Source organism: Homalodisca vitripennis, unplaced genomic scaffold (genome assembly GCF_021130785.1).
Source record: "Homalodisca vitripennis isolate AUS2020 unplaced genomic scaffold, UT_GWSS_2.1 ScUCBcl_5190;HRSCAF=11807, whole genome shotgun sequence".
NCBI lineage: Eukaryota > Metazoa > Arthropoda > Insecta > Hemiptera > Cicadellidae > Homalodisca > Homalodisca vitripennis.
This window is the reverse complement of record NW_025781314.1, coordinates 1-17,210: the sequence shown is the minus strand read 5'-3', so window position 1 is coordinate 17,210 and position 17,210 is coordinate 1. Positions and strand designations below refer to the sequence as shown.

General features: G+C 31.8%; 1 pseudogene; it reads right to left on the bottom strand.

Moving 5' to 3' along the window:
- Nucleotides 1-3,360: 3,360 nt before the first annotated feature.
- On the bottom strand, nt 3,361-16,238 carry LOC124373268 (annotated as a pseudogene).
- Nucleotides 16,239-17,210: the final 972 nt, after the last annotated feature.

Here is a 17,210-nt window from a genome sequence, read left to right as displayed (position 1 = left end):
AATTTTTTTAGTTGTTATATTATATTAGCACATAATGTTTGAAAGAAATACACTCAATAATTATTTAAATTGAGTAAAAAATAAATGTTGTGCGTCAAATATTGTAAAACCTTGCATTGTAAAATTTTTGACAATATATAAACAATAGATATCATAGTTCAAAATAACATTGTTTTATAATGTTTTTGTCATTTCATATGCATTTATGCAGTAGAGTATTTGAACCTGAAAAAATAGAGACCTAAATTATGAAAATCGGTAAAAAAATAAGCTCGTGGTGAAATAAAATGGTCAACAATGGCCAACAGGGATGGGTTGGGTTGGTCTTGATGCGACGCCGTGATTCATCTCTTTTGTTTCGCACTGCCGGAAACCTACTGAACTAAATTTACCGCTGAAAGATTGTACCGGTAGATCGTTTCTTTCACTTTACACTGTTTTTTTTATTTTCTTTATTGACAATAAATAACTGTGTGAATGTTATTATACTAACCAGCATAAAATATGCTGGTTTACAACTTTAGAATTGTCCCTTTTTAGAATATTCATAGTAAATCAACTATTGATTCTAATGACTTTCTGTTTGCACTAGAAAAAAGAATATTTAATTCCGCGTCTATTGACATATGACAGCACTGTTTGCAGGCACTACATAACTTGCTGTGATTGGTTGAAAATGACGTATTTCTTTGACCCGGCCACCCGCGAAATTCAACTCAAATGATGACTTCTTCAGAAAACATTTCACCACGACCGTAATATTGATGTTAGAAAAAAAACGTTTGTATGAGAATTGTAGAGTGGAATCTCACAATTTCAATGATACCAAAAACATGGTGATTGTTTAAAGATAAATAATTATTTTTAATGAAAAACTGAACCGACATACAATATGCTGGTTCCGCACACAACACACATAAATTACAACCGACATAAAATATGCTGGTTCCACACTTCTAGGGTTAAGTTTGTTTTATCTTTTGACCATCAAACCCCTCATGTCTTCTATTTTTAATTTTTAACCAAATATGAGTCTATAGGAATTTGTTATTATTATGGAACATTGTTGTGTTATACATTAAAATGGAATCATTGGTGATGTCCTTTAACATCCATCTTCTCATATTGCACAATTTAAATGTTATTTATTTTAACCATTTTAGCGATATTACAACATTATTGTGTAACCAATGTTAAATACTGTAATACACAAACTTTTCAATTTTTCGTGTGTTTTTCTACTAACGTCTTAATACTGAAAAATAAATCAAATTAAGGATATATGCAAATAGTTTTAAAATTTTAAAAACCTTAAATTTAGAATTTATATATGTATTTTTTTATACATGTATGTTAGATTAATGTAGTCCCATACATTCATCCACTGTTATATGGTCCTGTAGGAATGATTGGATTTCATAGAACGTTTTAAATTTTATTATTTACGTATTATATGATATCCTTCACCAATGGTTTAAACCAATTAATAAAGTAACAGCTAATCTGTACCAATATGTGCTCACTTTTTAACTTGCCACATAAACCTCTAAATTTAGAATAAAACATTCCACATACTCACCTTCAAACACATTGTGACTCATAATTTTGAATATTGATCATAATAGGTCTTTTGAAAATTGTTATTTTTATTATTATTCTTTGATTACTTACTAGCATTACAGTACAAGGTTAATATGTCAAATAAAAATATAATAAGTGGTAACTTAACGACTTAAAACTGTTGTCCTATTTAAGTGTGCAGGTGTTTGGTTTTAGTTTTCAAGTGGCATTCTTTGTTTTCTTACTATAAACTCTATAATTGTGAGCATCAATTATTTACATTAGATAAATACATAATTTTCTAATTGATTTCGACGTACTTTTTATAAGTTTTAGAGTACTTGTGCCAATGTAATTCTTTGTCTATTAAAAACTAAATTTATCGAACTGAGTACTACTTCATGACCACCAGTACTTGAAATTACAATATAATTAAATTTAAATAATACAAGGAAAAGCAGCATTTAAAATTTTTGAATTACTTTTATACAAGATCAATTCAAAAAATATTGCAACTTTTTAATTTCTGTGGGTTATATTTTAATATATACTTTTTGTGGTGTTATGCTGGTACACGTCTCTGATGTATGCCAACAAGTTCAACCATTTTGAACGTTCAGTTAATTGTTGATAGCTGGTTTGCTTGCATGTGTCATGGTTCGTCTTCGATTGTGCCTATTAAAAAAGTGGATCAAAGAATATTTATCAAATTTTGTGTTAAAAACAAATTAATTGCACGGACGCATTCCGAATGTTGATTGTGGCTTATAGAGAAGCAACATTTATCGGTGGTACAAGACGTTCTCAGAAGGCAGAGAAGATGTGAACGAGAGACAGCGTGCTGGACATGTCAAGAACAGACAAAAACATTGATGAAGTGAAGAAAATAGTATTGGCCCATCAACGTTTATAAAAGTTGCCAAGGACCTGAATATGTTGATCGGTACGTGCCATTCCATTTTTACCATAAGGATATAAAGACTGCATCGAAGGAGAAACTGGACAAGATCACAAAAAACGGCTTTTTGAAGTGTTTTGAGGATTGGAAGAAATGTTAGCACAAGTGTATAATATCTAATGGGGGTTACTTTGAAGGGGACATTGATAAATAAATAAATAATTGAAAAAAAACAAAAACAAAAGTTGTGATATTTTTTAAGAGACCTTGTATATGTTTATACAATGTTTTGATGTATTCTTCCTTATATATAAATTTGTGTTATCTAACACATATTTCAATTATGTACAAAGGAATAAGCAATGTTTGTATTGCAGGTTACAAGAAGTTGGTCATAAAATGCCATCATTACTGATAAATTTCGAATCTCCCAACTTTCATAAAATTGTATGGATTGGAACAACTTTAATTTGTTAAAGTATAACAAAATTTGGAGTGAAATATTTTGAATGTAGAAATTAAGAGGTAACTCTAGTAAATATTTTAAAATTAATAAAATATTTGTTTTTGTCACATCAAGACTTCAAACATTTTGATATACCTTAAACTTCTAAGAAAGATAGGATTACTACTTTGTTTGTTGACTCATAAACAAATGTAGAATAGCATACTAATATCAACTTAGACTAGATTTAATTTGAAGATTTTAGATAATGCAAAGTAAAAACAGCCTGGCATTTTCGCATATACCAATGCAATATAACTGGAACTTAAAGGGTTAAACAAATATATCTTAAAACAAGTCTATTGTGTTTCAATCTCTTTAAATAATATTTTTTATCTGAACATCAACAACTAAACTTAGTTCTAAACCAATTAAAAAATAGGCAAATGATACAAAATTGATTGAATGAATTTAATTTTTCCTTCCTAAAAGAACATGCTAAATTAATACAGTAGAATTGACAGTAGAGAAGTGACCCACTCAGTGGCAATACTCTGGAGGGATATGACAACGCCTGCGTCTAGTCACTGTGCGAGGACACGCTTGGCCACCGTTCTTTGGTTCCACCTGAAATTATGAAATATATTACATTTTTAAACAGTTAATTAAAAAAAAGATTATTAAAGTCCCAACAACTGTTTTTATAAGTGTAAATAAATGAATAGTCCCTCACATTTATGTCAAATTAGTCCAGTTAAAAAATATGAAAAAGTATGAATATAAATGTCTATGAACAGAATTTTTTAATATTTATTAAATACTTTGAACTGTACATATACAGGGTGTAAAAAAGTCCCACGTAGGCTTGATAATTCCTGAACGATTGCAGGTAAAGCAATAAAACTTGGTATATCATTACTGCACCTATAAATCTCAAGTCAAGTTACGAAAGTTAAACTTAGTAAATGAATACTAGACTTAAGAAATAGTTTTTAAGTTAGTTAGTGACTCTTCAGATCTAATGGAGGATGGTCTACAAGGAGTTTGGCAACAAAATATTACGTAAGCATAGCTCAAGATGTATATCGTTATAAAGGAGTTGTTTAGGAGATGTGAATATTTAAGGGGAAAACCTGGTATTAGTTATTATAATAGAAAGTTCTTATTTTTATGTCGTGCTTTGGACTTTACTTCATGTACATCTTACATTACATTTCCAAAAGATGTACATCTTGAGCTATTATTGCGCTAAATGATTTTGCAGAACTTGTAGACCATCCTCCATTGGATGTGAAGTTACTAACTACCTTAAAACTATTTCATAAGTCCAGTATTCATTTACTAAGTTTAATTTTCACAACTTGAGCCAAGTCAATATTATTAAACCATCTAGAACAGGACCTACATTGTAAATGTTTCAAACTTTAAACCAGCGTATTTTTTTTAAAGAGTGAACGCTTTGATGTCAGATTTGTGGCATTGTATTCTACCAATAAAGACCTTTAATTTGATGTTCTACTCAACCTATGCTCTCTTTAAGATTTTCTTCTGACACTTTGCGGGCCATCCCCCTGACATGGAAAAAATGGTAGTTACTTAAAAATGTAGATTTATAGGTGCAGTAATGATGTACCAAATATTTTTGCTTTATGATGTAATCGTTCGGTAATTATCAAGCCTGTGCTGGACTTTTTTTACACCCTGTATATATATGTACAGTTTTTCTGAGTATTAGATGTTGTATAATTTTTTTAACGTTATTTATTTATTTGAGAAGTTTATTTATGAAATTACTAGAATTTACTGCTAAATGTTTAGTTTTTTGTAATATATAACAATGGTAAAGTCTGAAATTCTGCTATTTTTCAAATAATTCATAATCAATATTTACCTTTTAGCAAAGAACTTATAGATTACTAATGTTCTACAATAAACTTGATTTGGTATATACAATTTTGAAACTAATCAATCCAACATGAAGTGTAATCAATATTACAGTATTCACAGATATTTTGATAGGATAACATGATTTCTAATATTTGCATAAATACAAATTTTGGGTATGTTTGAACCCATTTCTTTCCTTTCTTTTCTTCTTTATGTTCTTTAATTTTGTATGTACTAATACCTCCCCCACCTGACGAAGAGGATAAATTCCAATCCTCGAAATGTCGTGTTATACCTTTTGTAACCATAACGATTGCAAATGTCCGATATCCTGCTATACTGTCAAACCTTCCATCATCAATAACAAACTTTAAACAAAGGTCTATTTTGTTTTAGTATGAAACAGACAAAACAAATGGATTTGTGTATTGTATACTTTTAGTGATATACAAGATTTCAGGCATGTGCTTTTTATCTCAAAACAATGTTTTAATATCCATTTTGAAATATAATATAGTATGAGTGTTCAATGAAACATTTGGTTTAAATAGAATACTATATGAACATGTTGAAGCTTAGATAATTTATCTATATTTTTATGGCTAAACAGTATTTCACATATCTTATCTGTAATACACCAATCGGTGATTTATTAAAAAGCAAATAACTAAACTATTATCTGCACCGGCTGTTTTATTCTTACAACTGTTCTAACAATGTATATAGCTTACCAAAACGGTTCGAGTTTTTTCCCGGAAGCCTGTGCCACATGTGACAGAGCAGGAGGTGAACTGTGACCAGGGTGACATTACGCAGTCTACAGGAGGTCCAGTGATCGCTCTCACAAGTGGCAAGGACACATTGGCAGGCCGATCTCCCTCCAGCAGGGCATCTGTTTATTGTAGTAAAGTTCAGTCATTACTTATCCTTTATAAATACCACGATATTTATTACAGACCTAAGTCAAAATACACCAAAATTTGTTGTTTGTTACAAATATCCAAATAACCATGAAGATAGTTTGTATACAAGGAAAAGAAAACAGGATGCATAATAGACCCACATAGTACATCTTTTAATATTTGGGGAGGTTTTGGACTTCACAGATTGAGTTAATGTCCTTTTTACTTGTGTTAATTCAACCTGAGCTCTCTGACTGATATATTACTACTTGGTTGTATTCCACTGATACCAACTGCTTCTAATTTCTGTAAATGTTGAATATGCATAAGACAATTAAACATCTAGCTAAAAGATGGTAGGACTACCATTTTCTTGTGTTCCAAATTAGTTGATCAGTTAATTATAAACTATTTTAGGTTTATCGGAACTGATTTTATAAAGCAATGCTGATATAGGTCATGGTCAGAAAGATGGTTTATGAGTTTAGACAAATTTACCTTCTCAATTGCCTTGGAGAAGGTTGATAATGAGGTGTCAGAAGGTAGCTACCAACTTCATCAGAAGTACTACCTTGCTCTTATATAGAAAGTACTTTATACTTTTAGTCAACTCGAGCTGAAATAGAAACTTTCCTTCTTATAAAGGGACAGAGGACATTCAATCTAATTACAAGACGCTTTAAGGACCTACACCATCTGTTCCAACTGATGTCTACTTTTAATAGAGGATATGGTTTTCTTTATGTCTCACCAGTTATGTTTGGTGAGTGCACTAGAGACAGAATTGGAGTGTTATGAACTGTTTATTATTCAATACATTGGCTTTTTCTGATGTTTAAGCAGTCGAAATAAATGAGAAGAATAGAGAAGCATGTTCGGAATTGGATTCTGCTGACACGGTTATTACACATCCAGACAATTGCTGATTTTAAGATTTATTTAACAATTAATCATATTCTAAACAATCTAGAAGCAGCGTCTCTTGTCAAAGCTCAAAGAAATAGCTCTGTCTGAATAAAAATCACAGTGTATTGCAATGGCACAATGATTTTGGCTTGATATCGGAGTTTGTGGGTCTTTCTTATGTACTTCAACATAAAAAAAGTCAAAATGTCAGGTATTTTCAAAAAAGATTATGGTATTTTGGTAATGATATTTTAATATGAAAAATAAACCGACTATACTTAAGTATTTATCAACTATATCTTCATGCCATTATTTGATCAAAATTTATCCATTTGTTTGGATTGGTGCCAAACTGAATAATTACTTTCAATACGAAAATTCCAATTTTAAGATTTGAACTCGTATGGTATATATATGGAAGAAAGTAGTAGATAGATGATGAAACTGACCCCTGACGGCAGAGCAGGTGCGGTGGCAGTCCTGCTCTGTAAGGAAGTTGTTACGGTTGCCTCGACATCCACTGTACACAAACGGTACACACATTGCCTTCATCGTGCTGAAGAACCATCTCTGGAAGTAGCCCCGACACTGACCTATCTCAGCATCCATCATACAGGTAGCTACAACACACAATATTACGTTATTTTCAACATTCTAATTCTGATATAACTGTCATATAAACTGTACTTTATTGAACTATACTGTACCATAATTTTTAAAGTCACTTGAGAGGAAAAATCATGTAGCATCTGTGATTTTCAAACTTTCAAAAATATTCAATATTGTTAATCATAAAATCCTTCTTGAGAAAATTTAACATTATGGTACTGTGGATATGTTATGCATCGGCTTCACTCATGTCTTTTGAGAGGAAACAAAGTTGTCTTTGAAAATGGGGCTGAGAGGGTTTCTACTCTTCTTGGGCAATTAATGATAATGGTGTGCCTTACGGTAAGTGTTGGGACTGAACTTGTTTTCTTGCATATGTGAATGATCTTCCATGGGTTTTCTCAATGACACCTCATTGACTCCACATTTGCTGATGATACCACATTAACAGTCTCTGATAAACATCTACCTGAATTTAAATGTTCCCATCTTATCATTGGTAAAGTTTTTTAGTACATGGTGGACAGCAATATAAAATGAAAAGAACATGTAACACTAATTGCAGTCAAAATAATTTCAGCTTGGGGGAATTCGGTACACTGAGAAAAAAATTTCAAGATTATAAACAGGATTGTTTAATGTTTCAGTTTAAGTATAGAAAATCCAGCAGACAGTATTTCACTAATTTTATATCATGACATTAGCTTAATGTAAATCCATGAGATTTTCTGCCTTTACAAATTAAATCGGTAAAAATTTCACAAACATCAAATTAAATACTATCACCGACCTAGGAAAAGAACTCTGCAAAACCCAATCCACTGATAAGCTTAATATCACCGAGCTTTAAAACTACAAAAACTCTACAAAAACTACAAAAATTTTACAAAATAACTCAAAATCAAAACTCCTTAACCCAATTCAAATTTATATTTGATCTACTTTGTATTTTTTAATGTTTTAATTTAGCTATCAGGCTAAATAACTCAGACATCATTTTCTAGTATTTAATATGTTTTACTAGAGTCAAGCTCAAAATATTATAAACAAAATTTGTTGAAATAAAATAAAATAACCTCAGTTCTTTCTATTTAAATTTTAATATTTAAAGCCAATAGAGAAGTTTCATGTGCTTAACCCTTCTGGTCAAGCAGTTTTTATTTTATTCATTAATCAGTGTCAAAAGGCTTTATTCTTGAAAACAGAATACTGAACTTATTTCAATAAACAGTGATCGGTTATGAGCTTATAAATAAGTGTAACCACTTGAAGTATGTTGATTATGTGTGGGGTATTGTTACAGCTTAACGTTTTCTGTGTGATTGGTTATATATTCATTGTTTGTCACATTTAATAGCTTCACTTTGTTCTAATAAGTTTATAATATGTCACTACATCACAAAGTTTACATTATTAATTTTGTATTCGCTTTTGATAGATAGTGTTTTAAAAGTCTCAAATGTGGACAAGATTTGAATTATTCACCTATTCTACTCACCACCTGAGGTATATATTTTTGGAATATTAAGACTCATTCCATTTTCAAATAAATTTTATTTCGTTCCACTGAATATGTTAAACTCATGGTTGTAGAGTTTACTAATTTTCCTTTTACGAGTAATAATTAATTCTGAGTTACAAATGTTCAAAATAAAATGTTTTATTATACACTTCAATAAATATATTTCAATTCACTTTAGGATCACTATACAGAAATAGATTTTGAAAGGAATTTAACTATCACTGTATGCTCATATATCCATGGTAGTTGCTTCTACCTTGAAAGCCAATGAAGGAAGGAGAGCGATGCTGAGACTGAGCCGGGGACAATGAAAGTCGGTCCGTGCACTTTTAATCTCGGACCCACTACAATACTTAAATTTTAATATCTTGTTAATGCTGTTCATAAAATAGGAATTTCCCATATAAAGTTATATCTTTTCTCTATTAATGTATTTTAACCTTCACATGTGATTTGGCATCATAGTCAACAACAAGACTATGTTACTAGAATTGATTTGACATATCCACCCGCCAATTTGCCTAAAACTTGTTTGAAATTTGAACTGCTTAATGCTGATCTGTTACAAGTTGATAGCTTATTTAATCAAGATGGTTATTCTAGCTAAGTTTTTCATCTAAGGTGATTCCAAGATGTTTCATTGAGTGAATTTGCTCAAGTCCAGGAAATCCACAACAGCAACCTTGTGTCTTCTGAGTGTCAGTTGTTTTGTTCTACCTTCATTGAACACCGCATCATTATTTTTACAGTATTGCTGGGCAAAGCTGACTCAACAATGTTGATTTTTAGTTGCTCTATTAATCTGTTGCTGGATAAAAGAACTGAATCATCAGCATAAATAACAAGATAACTGCATGATCTGCAGGAGGAGGTCTGAAATAAATAATACAAATAGTACTGGGCCCATTACAGAGCCTTGTGGCATTCCTCTTTTTATAGGTAATAGAGCCAATGTTATGTCTTGGGTTAAAGGTAGTTTGTGGTAGTTTTAGGCAAGTTCATGGTAACAAAACTTTGTTGTAGCATTACTCTATGGTTATCAAGTTTCATAGTTATCAGCTTTTGTTATCTTCAGAGTCTGAAGCCAGATTCATGATCCAGTTAAAAAGATATTTTTATATGGAAAATTGTTGGGAAATTTTATGATGTCAGAAAGGAAGTCTTCAGGATTAGAACATTAGGACTATGTTTGTCTATATAAGGTCAGTTATAATGTCCATCACCTTCCTGTCTCAGTGTCTTAGATGATATGGTGTGAGGCCTCAGCAAGTCACCTGTGCTGGTATGACACGTGCTCATGACCTGTATCATATGCACGTTCATTTCACCGTTCGTTCACGGTTCATTTTCTTCTGTCTAAATTCCAAGCAGTTTTCAGGTACATTTGATTCCTTTTCTTTCTCTTCTTTTTTTCTTTCTTTTCTTTAGTGGCAGTTCATTGCCTCAAGTTCTAACTCTTATGTATTAATTATCTTCTCACCTGATAAAGAGGATAGATTTCAATCCCTGAAAAATTGTGTTAAACATTTCATAAAATATGTACAATGAAACATGTAACATATGCTATGTTGTACGAGCAAATGTCCATAATTATTTTATCCTTTCAGACCTTCCATCATTAATAAAAAATTTTAAACAAAGAATTACTATCGTAAATGTATTTTAAAATCAAATTAGGATTATTAATTAATATATTCTTTTATAGTTATTTCTAACTATTTTCAGTTTGTATGGATTTAAAACCAGTAGTATTTTTTGTTTTATCAGGACTATGGGTTTTATAAATAATGACCACTTAAAAGGATTTCTATTTAGTGATGACAGTGTGTAATCTAACACTGACAGCGATGATTGTGCTCCACTAAATTAATATTATTGGTGATGATAATGCATTGGACAGGAGTACTGCTACCTGTTCCAGAACTCAGAACTACAATATATATGTGCACTGCTTTATTAAAATATTCGTTACCAAAAAGTTTTCTGGTGAATGTAAGGCAGATACACAGAAATTATTGTACATTATTTGTAAAAACATTTTTATTCAATATAATCTAGACATCTGATACCATAGTATGTTGAAAAAATACAAAAATATGTTTCAAGGATTGGAATCGATCTCCTTCTTAAGGTCTCAAAAAATACTTTTGCATAGCATTAAGCGGGCACAAAATTGAAAATCTTAACAAAAAATAGCCACCAAGGGTTAGCTAGAGTCTAACCTGCAACAGAACAACTGATACCACCTCAAGTACAAGATAATTACTGACACTGTACCTTTAGCAGTAGCCATGTCGATGACACAGTCAACTCGGCCGGTACAGGGATGGTGTTGTACTAGTTGCCTGCGAGCCGCACACTTGGCCTTGTTCTCTGAGTCCACCAGCAGTATGCGTGACCGGGCGCGCTGACCAGGCCCACATCGTGCACTACAGGGTGACCATTCTGACCACTCTGTTGTGGGACATTCAGGGTCAGGCTGCAAACAAATACCATTTATATATACATGCCTATGACATGAAGTACGTTTGAGACAAACTCAAGAGATTTGAATCTTAAATATTCATTCTGGCTCAGTCAAGAGAGACATTCTTACAAAACAACTAATCTTGAGATTGAGAGCTAATTTGTATATTGTTTTAACTTGTTTAAAACATTTTACAGAACAGTTGAAAATACCTTCATATATTTTGAAGCTTACATTTAAAACAATATTTTATTTTCCTTTACTGCTCTACTAACTGTTTCTTCCGCGTGTTTTAAGGATTTGAACAAACAATTGCATATTTAAAGTTATTGGCTAAAATCAACTCTTTATTTCACATGCATTAGATTGGTTAGTTTTTGACTACATGTGTTTTGTTTTCTACAAAACTATTTGATTAAGAAACATCATGAGAAAACAGTATGAGTGATTGTGTTGTGAATTGTGGGGGAAGTTTACAGATGGCCGAAATAACATGCTCCGATTTCAGGGTCCCAAAACCTGGTATATCTCTCTGTGACTATCACTTATCTCAGGAGTGTATAGAGTGTCATTTAAAAAGAATATGCCGATGATGTCCCAGATTTTCAAAATAGGACATTGCGTACAAAGCTGCAGGTATCTGCTTAGTCTACCAATAAAGTTAAATGATTACAAATTGCAGTCAATGGTAAATAAATTAAATTTTCCATGCGAGATTGCCATAATTGTTTTGATAAATGTTAAAATTAAAAATTTTCATATATTGAATTTTTTTAATGAACGTCATTTTAAACTTACATATCAATGTAACAATTATCATGGTTGTATAAACATAGTATTTATCTAAAAAACTGTTGTAATAATAAATATTTTAACCCCGTTGAACACTGTTAAATAACTCTCCCTTGTGTATCATACTGTCATAATATAATAAAATATGGAACTGGAGCAGAATACTCTGCCCACCATCTTACAAAGTCAGTTTGTATTAACAACAAGAATTTTTAATGTTAATGATAGAATAACACAGAAATATAAACTTAATTAAATCTAATTTAGCCATGTTTCTTATAATATGAACAGTTATTATAAAAGAAATGATGTAGTTATTTAATTATTACGTAAACTAAGGAAACATGTTACTTTGGATATGCTAGTTCTTACTTAGTACGCTTATTTCCATTCCCAACTCAGACAAGGAATTACTTTATGGGGAATAGGATTTTGCATAAAAAAGTCCTTAAATGGTAAAAATAGGCATTAAGAGCAATAAAAAATGTTCCAGAAAGAGAGTCTTGTGTGCCAATTTTCAAAGAACTAAACATAATGACCCTTCCAAGCCTGTATAAATACTGTTGTCTAGTCAGTGTTAAAGAATTTTTAAGTAATGTTATAACAAAAAATATATGCTTGAATAAATCTCAGTAAAATGAAAATAAAGTCATTCATATTGTGATGAAAATGAAATTATTTAATACGTTAAACACAGCACATTCTCCGATGGATTTTGGCTGCATTATTCTCTTCTGCTTCCATAAAACAAATAACACTTAATTTAATTTGGTGAGAGTGACAGTAGATGCGGCCATGTTCAAAGCAACTGCAGCTCAATGTTAACTGTCTACTTGGACTCAGTAGTGACTAATGTTGTAGTGAGGAAGATGCCCAATGGTTTACTGCGCACACCGCAGACTTGACACTTGTCTGACCATCATAGCGTTAGACCGAAGGTTGGAAAGAAAAACGACCCTCATATCATAAATGGTTAGGCAAATTTTATTCTGTGAATGAATATTTGGCCAACACCAGTACTTTAAGTTTTTACCTACAATTACTGTTTTGATTGTTTTAAGCCACCTATTTGTTACCTGTTATTTATTATTAAAGGCCATTTTTTATTTTGGTTTCATGTTCCAGCTGTAGAAAATGTCATATTAGACATGAGAAATGAACTAGTGACATACTGTTAGTATGTTGTGATAATCGAGGAACATAGACGGCACGGATTGAAGTGCTGCTATTATTAAAGGACAATCACAAGCTGGACCGGTTTTACTTTATTTTCATGTTTTTATTTTTGTTGGCCTGCCACGCTACTTGAAATTGTGGCAGTGTAAATTCCATTTTTGTAATTTATAATTTGCACTTGTATTTTTGATGGAATAAATTATTTTTCATTTTATATTATGTTTGTGACTTACATAATATTGTTGTATTTTTAGAGATTTTATGTAAACAGTATTTTAATTCATTATTGCCTTTTTATGTTAAATCTTGTTATTAACTTATTATCTATATTTATATTTTTATTAGGTTTATTATAATATAACAGACTTATAGATATTGCACCATAATGTTACTTCGTTCATCCCACATTTAGTGTTTAAAGACAATAAAAATCTTGATTCTTAATACACGATTCAATACATTACAGGTAATTAAAACCCTAAATCACATAGTTTACCTCATCAATATTTTGCTGATAGTTTCATTTTGTAATATAATTCAATTGATGGATTTACAGAATCTACATTGTATCTTTTCTCAATGGCCTTATTAGAGATAACAATCAAAAGTGAGAATTTTCTATACAATTGTGGATAACCATTTAAAAAAATGTTGTAGACAAAAGTATAGTCAGTAGAACCCTGCACACAGCCAACAGGATGACATAAAACTACACAACACAACAATATTGTATATTCCTCAGGTAAAAAAAAAACAATATGCTCATTTAATTGAGGTTTTATGGGGTTTGTTTTTACTGACATTATGTGGTTCTTTTTGTTAGGGGTTCACATTTGTTGTCCACAAGTCCACAGTGTGTTATGGTGATTGCTATAACAATACTCCACAAATGCTTATGTAACTCACAAGTTCCTCGTAGGTACAAGGAGGCTCTATACACTGCTCCTTCTCTCTACGACTGCGACATGAGGACATTTCTTGCTGCCCATGCGCTTAAGAAAGTGACGAGTCCGCATCCTCAGCCCCTCGCCACAGGTCGCTGTACAGTCCGACCACGGCTCCCAAGCGCTCACAGCACACAACTCGTCATCAATTGGAGACACCTCTTCCTCATCCCCTCTACAAGGATAGTGTTAGGACATTAAATAATGTTTTTTTTATGAATAAATAATCATAACACTTAGAATTAAATATTCCTACTATAATTTAAGATGTCATGCAGGAGACCATTTTAAAATTTTTCATTAATGGCACTGTTATCAGTAATTCCTTCAGCATTTCATTAGGACAAGTATTGCTTAGTTCCTTCCAAAGTGTTTAGAACACAACTGAAAATGGATTTAAATCAATAGTTTTTTTTTAATACAGGCAAGCATATCTTACTAGCACTAGTTTTTTTAACTTTTACAAAAAATTGTTTGTTCATTACTCATAACTATTATTATTTGTATTATTCTCCCTATGAATATTTAAGTTGTATGAAAAGTTAATCTCTCTTTTTTTAATCTGCAATAATTAAAACTTTGTAAATTTAAAATAATTTACATAACTTGCAATCTTAATTCTGTACATCATTTAAGGCACTATGCTATAAAAAGATTAATCGATCTACTTTGTTTGATCCTTTTATGAGTATATAAGCTAAATCAAGCACGGAGTACAATGGTGCTACTTTACAGCTTCCGATCTATTGTTATTCATGAATTTCTATGAACAATTGTGAGAATCAATATAATAATACAATATAGTCTCCTCCTATGTATTGTAAAGGAGTTTGATTCTGTAGTCTTTCTCATTTGATAAATACCTTAATGAACAGAACCCCTTAAAACCTCACAGTGGTTTACATCCTGTTAAAAATTGATTTATTTCAAAAAATTTAATTTCCTAATATCTAGAAGTTACCAAGGAATTTTATCAATGTTTTGAATATATTCCCATGCAATTTATTGTATAATTATGGAATAAAGACATATTGTAAATTTCGCTTAAGAACAAATTTTGTTATAGTTTTTGATTTCTTTAATAACGGAGATAAAAGAATACTAACGGGCAAAGAGGAGCCTCAGCGACACACATCTCTCTGGAAACCAGCTGGCGGTCACAATTGGCCTGTTGTGCCACTGCAGGCTGTACATAGCTGCGTGTCCGGACACGCAGGCCCTTTCCACATGTGACAGAGCATACAGACCACGGTGGAGTACTCTGTCACTCCACACTCCTCTGGAAACATAGTACACTCATTAGACACCAATCAATAGGGCGACAGCCACTACTGTGCCTGAAAAATCTCCAGGTAGTTACTTTGTTTGAACATGAAGTTTCTTGTCACTACTTAGTGCACTTTTTTTGAGAACACCACCAGTGAGCATTATAATAAATACTTTTTAACATTATTCTAAAATTAGTAATATATTTGCAGAAGTAGGTGGTTGTGTTTCTATACCTGATTTGTAAAATGGAGTAAAATGAAACAGAGCAGTCTTTGACTATTATCATCCTCATTTTGTTATTTGTTAGGAATTTTTCTGTTGACACACAATGAATGATTTCAAAAAATAATAATAATTAACATATATTGACAAGTTCCATGCCATCTACCACTAAAATAAAATATATATTTTTTTTTAAGCGACAGATTAAGAAACAGGAAACATCTAATACAATGATATACCTTTGATGTATTTAATGCTGATGTCTATATGTCATGCCCTTGATATGTTTTAACTTGCTGTGATTTTTAACCTTATGTTTCATGTTTCTAATTACAAGTTAGAAGTGGTTAAATAAGTTTGAATACCACATTAACAAACTCAACTTCGATTGGAATCTTCCGAGTTTTTCACTGACAGTGACCTTTTCCAGCAGCTCATCCTCAGTCTTGTCACTGCAGGAACGAGGGGATGAGATGATCCAGAGTTACATAGAGACGTGCCAGAGGCAGCATATTTTGGCCTGTTGGGTCATAAAATGGGGGCCCGCGGATCCTCTGGGTACATGCTGGTTATTTTCTGGATAGGATCTTGTGGCATTGTTGGTGAATTGGGTGACTGCAACATCAAGTGTTATGTCCCACACTATTATTGACTGTGACAATATTATTCAATAAAGCTTCTCCAGACGGAGAAAGGTTCACACGATAAACCTGACTCCGAAAAAATTATTTACAATCACGTAACCTGAACATTGAACAAGAAGAGGAGAACAAATAACTCTACACCATGGTTAAAAAATGTCTGCACCTGGTAGTTTTACTCAATTGTAAGAAAATAATTATTAAAGCGGCACAATTAGTTGCTCAGCGCTAATAAAGATGGTTGGAATTTGTTGGTGGAAGAATCAGAAATAATCCTAAACAAGATAATCCAATAGATGTTTTTCAAAACTTAATTTTTGTAATATTCTTAATTTAATCAGGTAATTTCAGAAAAATCTGGCCTTGATATTTTGAGGAAGGTTTATAGATAATGGGAAGTGGATCAAAGAATTACCACAAACAGCATGCTAAATGATGGCCAACTTGGCTTTCACCACTGGAAAATCAACAACTACAAGCAGCGATCAAGGTAACTGAACTTTCATTTGTTCTAAGTATAGCTTTTGACTGCTCAAGTCATGAAATGCTTCATAAATGGACACATATAGGAGTTCATTAAAAATCTACAAAGAAATTGTTTGAAAAAATATGTGGATGGCCAAACAACAACTATTAAAATTGAATTCCACTCATAGAAAAATCACTGAAGAAGTATCCTGTATTTAAGCCTCTTCCCAGTTTAATGGGAGTTGCCCCAAAAAACAGTGCTACAACCAGCACCTCTTAATTTAATTTTTTTCATAACATGCCTCAGTATGTGGTTCGTGAATTATGCATTCCATAATGACTAAATCCTATTATTGTGTGGACTATCATCAACACAAGACTTAGCATATCATCCTGTATAACCTTGAACATTGCCTATCAATACCGCAATGGAAATGAATTCGTTACAAAACCAACCAGATAGCGTTTGAAAGATGAAGATTCTGAATTTCAAATTATTCCT